The sequence below is a fragment of the Petaurus breviceps genome, unplaced genomic scaffold (genome assembly GCF_028583685.1).
Source record: "Petaurus breviceps papuanus isolate PSGF00001 unplaced genomic scaffold, PetGlider_PUasm1.0 90594, whole genome shotgun sequence".
Taxonomy (NCBI): Eukaryota; Metazoa; Chordata; class Mammalia; order Diprotodontia; family Petauridae; genus Petaurus; species Petaurus breviceps.
The window spans coordinates 332309-342770 of NW_027187281.1; the positions used below are offsets into that span (position 1 = coordinate 332309).

Sequence of the window (10462 nt, forward strand, 5' to 3'; positions counted from 1 at the left end):
GAAGAAGAAGAAGAAGAAGAAGAAGAAGAAGAAGAAGAAGAAGAAGAAGAGAAAAGAAACTTCCTTTCATTTTTGCTTATTATTAAATTTATATATTTTTAGTTTTCAATGTTTACTTTTATAAGATTTTGAGTTCTAAAGTTTTCCCCCTTCCCCCTGCCCAAGACAGCATGCAATCTGATATAGATTATACATGTACAATCAGGACCTGAGTTCAAATCCAGCCTCAGACACTTAACACAAAAACTAGCCATGTGACCTTGGGCAAATCACTTAACCCCAATTGCCCTCCAAAAAGCAATAATAATAATATATTGATGGGTGGCTAGGTGGCACAGCAAATAGAGCACCGGCCCTGGAGTCGGGAGGACCTGAGTTCAAATTTGGCCTCAGACACCTGACACACTTACTAACCGTGTGACTTTGGGCAAGTCACTTAACCTCAATTGCCCTCCAAAAAGCAAAAAAAAATAATACATGTACAATCATATTAAACCTATTTCCACATTAGTCATGTTGTGAAAGAAAAATCAGAACAAAAGGGAAAAACTGCAAGAAAGAAAAAAAGAGAGAGAAAATCAATCTGCATTCAGACTCCATAGTTCTTTCTCTGGGTGTGGATAGCATTTTCCATCATGAGTCTTTTGGAATTAGATCATTGCATTGCTGAGAAGAGATAAGTCTATCAAAGTTGGTCATTGCACAATGTTGCTGTTATTGTATACAATATTCTTCTGGTTCTGTTCATTTCACTCGGCATCAGTCTTTCCAGGTTTTTCTGAAATTCACCTGCTCATCATTTCTTATGGTACAATAGCATTCCATTACATTCATAAACCACAACTTGTCTGAACAAGTTGTCTGTTCCTCAATTGATGGGCATCCCCTCAATTTCCAATTCTTGGTCACCACAAAAAGAGCTGCTATAAATATTTATGTACAAGTGAGTTCTTTCCCCTTTTTTATGATCTCTTTGGGATACAGACTTAGTATTGGTATTGTTGGATCAAAGGGTATGCAGTTTTATAACCCTTTGGGCATAGTTCCAAATTGTTCTCCAGAATGGTTGGATCAGTTCACAATGCCACCAACAATGCATTAGTGTTCCAATGTTCCCACATCTTCTCCAACATTTATCATTTCCCTGAAGAAACTTCCTTTCTAACAAAGAAAAAAGTTAAGTAAAACTGGCTATGTTGATAGCATTCCACATTTATAGTCTCTTACCTCTCTACAGAGAGAAGGGAAATGTTTTTCTTCAGCTATTTACTGGGACCAAGAATGCACATTGCATTTAATCTGAGTTCAGCTGCCTTTCAGTATTATTTACAGTATTGGAGGCACTGTATATATTATCTCTTGGTATAGCTTTCTTTAGCCCACACACCCAAATGGAATTTCCTTTCTCATGCCCTTTTCAGTGACCTTGAGGTTAGATATTTTTTCAGGGTCACCTGTAAAGCTGAGATACAGGGCTAGTTCTATGTATAGGCAGAGGAGAAAGCAATTTTTGTGGTGTGAGCAGAAAGGCCCCTAAAGGCCTTTTTCCTTCCTTCCTTCCTTCCTTCCTTCCTTCCTTCCTTCCTTCCTTCTTTCCTTCCTTCCTTCCCTTTCTCTCTCCCTCTCTCTCTTCCTTCCTCCCTCCCTCCCTTCCTTCCCTCCTTCCTTGCTTCTTTCTTCCTCCCTCCCTCTTTCTTTCTCCCTTTCTCTCCTTCTAGGGAGACTAAATATTTCCTCCTCTTTCTCTTCCTCTTTGCCCTCTCTACTCCTGATTTAACACAAGAAGAATGTCCTAAGGACACAAGGTTTACATGACTGCCCCAGAAATCCTAAATAAAACCAAATTCTCTAATTTATGCTTAACTTCTACTTATTGTCTTTGTCTCATAAACAAGTAGGGTGGGGTATCTCATAAGTATCTTAGAATCCTCAAATGGACTGATGCCATAGCATTCAGGGGGGCCCAATGCACTCATTCTTTTGGCTATGATTCTAAAATGTATCACCACTCAATAGATGTTCCATCAGAGAATACCCTCTCTTACTGACACTGTGCCAAAGTTAACCTGTCCTTGGGGTATAGAAGAAATCAGAGCCATATCTAGTTTCTATGTCCTTCCATTCCTTCCCAGTTCAGACCAGTTATTTCATCAGTGTAGACTGAGACTCTCCACCTATGAACAACTTACCTGTAGCTTACAGTCCTAGAGAGGTGCCTAGGGACAGTGCTGTGAATGTGAGTTTGAATCCAGGTCCTTCCTACTCCAAGGCTGGCCCTCTATCCACTTCTTCTCCAAACCTCCCAAAAGTTTTATTAATTTTTGTGTCAATGTTGTTTCCCTTGCTTCTCTTCCACATAAAAGAAACTCACATTTCCTTTTCAGTTCCTTAGCACTTTTCCTCTGTTCCTATATCAATTAATTAATTCAACACCTAATTAAGGACTTTTCCTTGTGCTTTGGGGGTGGGAGATACATTTTTGACTGCACTCATTTATTTTTGGACTTCAGCTGCTAAATATAAAGCAAACTGATTTACACTAGCACAAAGCCAGATAGCACAATATTTCAGGAGTGTGTCAATTGTCTGTATCTCAAAAGGCCTTTAGGGGCTTCTGTTAATCTTTGCCTGGTTCTACTACTTGTGAACTGTGACCTTGGGCAAGTCAGGTCAACTCCCTGACCTTCAGTTTTTGTAAAATGGGTATAATAAGATAATAATGTCTGTGACAGTAACAACTCAGGGCTGTCATGAGGATTCAGAGATAATATATTTAATGTGCTTTGCCAACTCTTAACGCTGACATTATTTAACACTGAAATTTTAACAGAAAGGAAGAGAAATAGAGGGAGAGACAGAAAGACAGAGACAGACATAGAGAAGCAAAGACAGAGACAAATAGATACAGAGAGGCAGAGATAGAGAGACAGAGAGATAGAGACAGACAGAGGACAGACACAGAAAGAGACAGAGACAGAGAGATGGAGAAAGACAGACAGAAAGACAGATGGAGAAAGACAGAGAGACAGACACAGAGACAGACAGAGACAGAGGTTCAGAGAGAGAGAGAGAGAAGAAAGAGGAGAGAGGGAGGGAGGGACAGAGAGAAAGGGAAGGGAGATGAGGGAGATGGAGGCAAGAGAGAGACACACAAAGACAGAGACAGAGAAGAGAGGAGAGAGGGAGGGAGGGAATGAAAAAGAGAGAGAGTATTGCTTTAGATAGGGAGGTGGTCTTCAAATCTCACTAGGAAGGCCTGTGTTCCAGTGTCCATTCTGACACGTATGAATTGTGAGACCCAGGGCAAATTACCTAACCTCTCAGTGCCTCAGTCAACTCTATATATTGCAAAACAATTACATAACCATGTTGGTAGAAGGAGTTCCCTCACTGGGACACCAAAGATCTCTTAGAAAATAACAACACGTATCATTTTTATTGACAAACACCAAGCAAGTGGCAGAGTTCCAGGTTATATTTTTAGCCAAGTTATGGGAGACATTCAGAAGAGACCTACAAGGCTGAAGTAACAAAGCCATCCTTTGAGTAGGGATACTGGGATTGTAGTGTCTGCACCTTTCAAAACAGTGCCACGGCTTTCAAATGCATGATGGGTAATGTGAGGAAGGGCACCTCCACTAGGAAAGCTTAACCTGGATCTCAGTTGGTTGCACAGCATTACCCAGAAATTTGTGCCCCCACCCATCAGGGAAAGAAAAAAAAGATAAATTAGAAAAGGAAAAAAAGTGAAAAAGAAACAACTAGCAGAAAGAACAGTCATAAGAAAACAAGGTCATGATTAAAAAATGTGGATTGGAGCAGCTCAGCATTTGGAAGTGGAGGCTGGAAATCTGACAGTCATTATCACAGACTTCAAGGAGAAAACTAAGTTGCCACCTGCATCTAGTGGTGCTTCTGCAGATCATTTTATCTCTGATAATGCAGAGAGAGCAATGTCCAGGTCATCTTCACCAGAGGAGAAGCCTCATCATTAAATGGAGAGTCCCATTAAAGTTTACCTTTTTTTTAAAAAAAAAGGAAAGTAAGAAAATAACACAGTAAATTAGACAAGAGACTTTAGGAATCATCTAGGCCAACAGTTCTCAAACTTATTGGTCTCAGGTTCCCTCTTAAAAATCATTGAGGACTTCCCCCAAAGAGCTTTCATTTATGTGGTATGATATTTACTATATTTGAAATTAAAAATATTTTATTAATTCATGAAATTAGAATAAACCATTACATGTTAACATAAATAACATATATACTTAAGAAAATGTATATTTTCCAAAACAAAAAATATTTGTGAGGAGTGATATTGTTTTACTACTTTTGCAAATCCCTTTAATTCTTAGCTTAATAGAAGACAGCTAGATTCTCGTAACCATTTCTGCACTCAATCTGTGGCTATATATTGTTTTGGTTGAAGTATATAAATAAAGCTGATATCATGCAGCTATGTAGTTGGAAAAGGGAGAGCAGTATTTTAACAGGCACAAAATGACTATTTATTATGAAAGGAGTTTTGACCTTGCAGCCACCCTGAGAGGGCCTCTAGCATCCCTAGGGGTCCTTGGACCTCACTTTTCGAATGCCTGATCTAGGTTTTTCTTCCCTTTTTCCCCTTCCTCACTGACCTATAATTGACTGATCCCATTCTCTTCCCTCTTTGAAGATAAACTTCAGAAGGATCAGAGCAAAGCAAGGCCAGGTAGCAATTGGCATACAGAAGACAGAAAGAGTCTTAAGTCAGTTCAAGCTCAGTAAATCATCAGCATGGTATGGTGAACAAGTAGGCTAATGAAATCTTAGGCAACATTGAGAGAAGTATGATGTTCAGTTCTAGGGTGGGGAGGGAGAGGACTGTAGTCCTGCTGGGTCACATCCGACCTCGTGTTCAGACAACATCTGGAGAGCTTCTTTTAATTCTGGGAGCTGCACTTTAGAAGGGACATTAATAATCTTGAAAGTGACCAGTGAAACATGCTGAGAATGGAAATAGATCTCTAGATTATGCCATAGAAAGATCTGTTAAAGGAAATAGGGATGTTCATACTCAAGAAGAGAAGGCCTGGAGCAGCTAGGTGGCGCCCGGGATAACTGGCCCAAGAGTCAGGAAGACCTGAGTTCAGATTTGGCCTCAGACACTTACTAGCTGTGTGACCCTGGACAAGTCACTTGAGAGAGAGAGAAAGAGAGAGAGAGAGAGAGAGAGAGAGAGAGAGAGAGAGAGAGAGAGAGAGAGAGAGAGAGAGAGAGAGAGAGAGAGGAGAGAAGGCCTGGCGATAGTGAGGAGGAAATGAAGTAATAGCTCTCTCTCTTCACAAATTTGAAAGGCTGCCATGTATTCTACTTGGCCCCAGACATTTGTAACTAAAAGTAATGGATAAATATTGTAGATTTTGATTTGATACGAAGAAAAACTCCCTTGTGATTAGATTGTCCTGAGGCCCTGATGGACTGCCTCAGCAGGTAATGGGCTTCCCCTCACTGGAGATCTAAAGCAAAGAAAGACTGGATGAACATTAATTAATTGATTTTTGTTTGGGTAGAAGTTGGATTGAAGGGCCTTTGAGGCCCGATTCAAACTCTGGGATTTTTGCGATGATGTCTTTTCCTTGTTCAGAGGATCCTAAGTCTAAAGCTAGGGCAGTCAGGTGTTTCAGTGGATAGAGTAAAGTCAGGAAGACTCATCTACCTGAGTTCAAGTCTGTGCTCAGACACTTAACTAGCTACTTGATACTGGGCAAGTCACATCACCCTGTTTACCTCAGTTTCCTGGTCTGTAAAATGAGCTGGAGAAGGAAATGGCAAATCACACCATGACCTTTGCCAAGAAAATTCCAAAAATGGGGTCACAAAGAGTCGAACATGACTAAAATGACAGAGCAAAAAAAGTTTAAATCTGCAAAGGACTTTAGGGGTCATCTAGCTGAATTTTCTCATTTTATAGATGAAGAGACTGAAAGTAAAAGCAACTTGGTAAATAACCTAGTTAGTGAACGACAGAGCCAGGCTTTGAACCCTCATCATGAATCAACCACAGTTGCTGTTGGTGTTACATAGCTGTTCAACCTGGCTTGTTCCATTCTATCAATGACTTTGCTTCCCTTATTTCCCACTACCTTCCTGGTTTTTTGAACATCAAGCTTATTTTGCCTGATTCTGATTTGTCTGCTTGGTCTCGAATCAATACAGGGATGATCTTGACTTCATGTATATGCTCTGTTTCCCCAGTCATGGGATCAAAAATTTAGACTTGGCAGTGACATCTGAGGTCATATTGTCCAAATCCTTCATCTCACAGATAAGAGGAGAAATGACTTGCCTCAGGTCACACAGGGAGTAAAACCCAAGGTCATAGGCTCCAAACCCAACACTTCATAATGTACTCTGAATCTAAGTTCTCTTGACCTGCTCCCACCTATTCCATCTTAAGGATGTCATAACAAGTATCCAAGTATTCCAAAGAGGTAGACTTCTGTTCAACTCCCTCCAGGCTAAAGAACATGTCACTGTGCTGAACATTTCAGTCTGACAAAAGGAAGGAACATGGTTTTTGTCCTTAGGGAGCTCATTATTTAAAACCAGCTTCAGCTGTCCACAGTAACCACTACTACTAAGACTGCCCATATATTTAGTGATAGATCTGCTACTGCAGATCTGTACCAACTGTAATGTTTAATCAAATTTATCATCTGTGGTCTATCTACACAGCAGTGAGATTGTCAGATAACCAGAAGCCTTAGGTAGGTAGCCATTACATGAGTTCTGGGGGTTCTTAGCCCAACTTTCGCTCCCTGTGACAAGTCAGGTCCCCCAGAAGACTGCTGCTGACCACAAGGTCCCTTTAGGGTTCTAGGGTATCCCTGAGGGCTTAGGGATATCTTTTTCTGGTGCTGTTGGCTTAAGCTCCCATTCTGGTGTACTCTTCCCAATGGCAATCACGCTTTATTAGCATCCCAATGTCTTTCCAATTAACATCTATTAGTTTTTACAAAGTGATATTTAATGAGTCGATAGAGTAAGAACACAAGTACACCTTCCCCCAACACCTGGGGTCACAATCTCCTTTTATACCGCTTCAGTGCCTAGGAAGAGTAGACCCAAATTTGAAACAGTTCTTACAAAGCATTAGCCCCTACCAAGTTCCTTTCAGATTGCAGTATTGATGAGGGATGATTCACTTCTTCCTGGCTACTTTCAGTCTTCTGCTACAGTGGATCAAGCAGGGCACTCAGGGCTTTACTCCTCAATGGGTTGGGATGCCCACATACCCTGGCATAGATGGCCATGCCTGGATCCCTGGGGCTCTTCTGACCTTTCAAAGCTTTCAAGGTCACACCTAGCCTGTTCTATCTCTAATACCTTTTCACCTAAAGCAGGAGAGAATAGACACATCAGGGACAGAAGTAATAGCATGGTCATACATGCCTTTGGCTTCCTGTTGACATTGGTAGGAAGTATAGGACACTTGTATTAGCAGCCCTTGTCTCCTGACTCAGATGCAACCAGGTGGGGAAAAGAACTATGTCAAGTCATTGATGCTTTTTGCATGAAGGCTCAATTTTAGGTCAGAAGCTAATCAAAAGGCAATTTCTTCACCATATAATTGGCAGACCAGATACAGTCATAGATTATCTATATATGCTTTAAAGTGCAGAGTTGGGTCCCTGAATTCCTCATCATAAGGCATTTTCAGAAATAGCCTTGTCGATCTCTCAGGACTGATCCTTCATTGGTCAGTCCCCCATTATAGTTGGCTATTCCAATACTGCTGCCTTTAAATCAATATGACAAAAATCTAACCATAATGATTCTGTTACCCTGAATGAAGAAACAGCCTCCAGAAGGAATTTTAGAAAAAGTATTTAGAAAAAGGGAGTATCCAGGCATCTCTGGGAAGAAACTTAGTGCTGGCCTACTTCCTGCTTCATACTGACTAATCTGTGATTTAGTCCCTAGTAAAATAAATAAGATTGACATCAAATTGGGTTTGGAACTACTTTAAGTAATGATTCTTAGAGGAATCTTCACAATAGGATTCTGGCCAACATTCTGGCAAACAAACACTAAAGTCCCTTGTCCTGTTTCTTTCTTCCTCTTTGTCCCTCTACCCCTTGGTAGTTTCCCAATATTTCTGCTTAGTTAATGGCTGATTGTTTTGGAGTTTTATATCTACAAAATCAATCTTTCTTGTGTTTCAATGATGACATCCTGAGAAATCAATTGGAACACAGTATAGTGCTATTATCACTCCATCTTGGGTACCCATAGCTGTGAAAAACATCATCAGATCCTTGCTATAAATCCTTGCTTTAGAACAGAATATGGTATTGTGGTTGATATGACCATACAGAAGTTTTGGAGGGAGTCTGGCATATTGGAAAGAGAATTACATTTAATCAAACAAAGGACCATAGAAAACTACATAAAATAAGAGAGACAATTTGGATGACATAAGACTTTAAAAGCTGTTGCATTGAACAACTATTATTTTGAAATTACCTGATCTATTATCTATTATGTTATAATGAAAAGAGAAATTATCTTTTATCTTTAATAAAAGATTCTTTTCCTATTTGGACAAATGCCTTTGATAAAATTTTACCTGCCTTTAGATACCTATATATTTTTAATATATAGGTGTGTATATATGTATATATATCTTAATTGATACAAATATGTTAACACCATTCTGTACTAATTAATTGATCAAATCTGTCCTCAAAGCTCTATTCAGTTCATAGATGTTACCCAAATTGTTAACAGTCAGGGAGATAGAGAACTAATTTGAAATGTAAGAAGCGGAAGGCACTGCCAATAACCCTAATGAGAACATCAACTTCTCTCTTCAAATTGGAGGTTTTCTCTAAGGAGCATAAGAAATCAAAGAGGACCCAGATCCCTTGGCTGTACCACCTAAATTGTCTCTTATATTCTGACTTCAGAGCAAATTAGGTTGGAAAGAAGAAAAGGAAGAAGCCAAGTGAAAGCTTTTTGAGGCAAAGCAGGACAATTCTGTGACATATGGTAAACTGGCTTGCTTTCCCTGAGTCTCTATGTATTCTTTCAGTGTTGTATGTGTACCTGAAAAGTCTCGTGTGTAAACCTGGTCCCCAAACCCACCAGTAGGGGAGAGGAGAGAGAGAAAAAGAGAGAGACAGAGAGATAGGGAGAGGGAGACAGAGACAGAGGGGTAGAAAGGGAGAGAGAGGGGAATTCCTTCAGTGTTTTTAAGTCTTTGGACCTGCTTCAGGTTTTTTCAAGTTCTAGAGTCACTTCAGGTGCTTCTGGCTTCTACCTTCAAGACAGAAGACACTGACCAAACTTCAGGTTGCTGAAGGAAAAGAATTTGGGAATCCTGGCTCTGTGAGTATCTTTGTGACCCAGGGTAATTCATGACCTCTCTAGGTCTCAGTTTCCTCATCAGTAAAATGTGATTGTACTAGATGATCTCTGATTCTTTTGTGCTCAGTATCCAGGATCTTATGCTTAAGTACTATTGTGGGAAAAAGACTTGATAAACAAAGAACCCAAATAAATGATAAATATCAATCCATTTCTATTAGTAGTAGACTTTTAGCAGAAGAAGAGATCAAATAAAAGCTCCTCCAATTTGTGCAGCCCTTCTCTTTTTATGCTAGCAAATATCTCTGGACTATTTATTGACCCCCTGGCAAATATATCAGTAATCATCCTGACGTATTTCTGCATCTGTCTCTTCTTCTGTGGTGTGGTTTCCTAAAATCTTCAGAAAAGAATGTTAATGATTTCTGTATTCCTGGCCTCCATCAGAGTTCTCAGGTTTATACTAAATTCAAAAGGCCAACTGCTGAACTGAGAGTTGGTCGAAAGACTTGCTAAGAATGATTGGATTTTGCAAATTAGCCAGTAGGTGGGAAGAAACCCCCACATGATTAAAAAAGGAAAGTGGCAGTTTCACCCAAGATCCTCAGGGTCAATTCTGCCAGCCTGGGCTAATTTTCATTCTTTTAGATAAAGCTTCAGAGTGTGTCACTCAGCAGCAGAAATGAGTGGGTGATCTTGCAAAGCAAATTAAATCTTGGTAATTAATTCTCTGCTTTTAAGATTGGGGATGAGAAGTGCAGTGAGAACTTGTGCCTGGTGTGAGAATGATAGCACTTATGACTTAGCCAACCAAAGCTTAAGGAGTCTCTTTAGAAAACCTATTTTTATTTTCAAGGGAAGAGGGTTGAGGGGTAGTAGTCAGAGGAGCTAATGGGAAATTCTTTCCTAACTCAAATACTGCCAATATTCTACCTCAAGGAGATCACTGGTAAAAAATAAAAAAGTTAAGGGCAGCTAGGTGGTGCAGTGAATAGAGCACCGGCCCTGGAGTCAGGAGGACCTGGGTTCAAGTGCGGCCTCAGACACTTAACACACACACACACACACACACACACACAATAGCCGTGTGACCTTGGGCAAGTCGCTTAAC

The 10462-nt window shown here is 40.1% G+C and overlaps 1 pseudogene; it reads left to right on the forward strand.

The window, feature by feature from the left end:
* The first annotated feature begins 3437 nt into the window (after window positions 1-3437).
* LOC138142533 (YY1-associated factor 2 pseudogene) lies at window positions 3438-4012 on the forward strand (annotated as a pseudogene).
* The last annotated feature ends 6450 nt before the right edge of the window (window positions 4013-10462 follow it).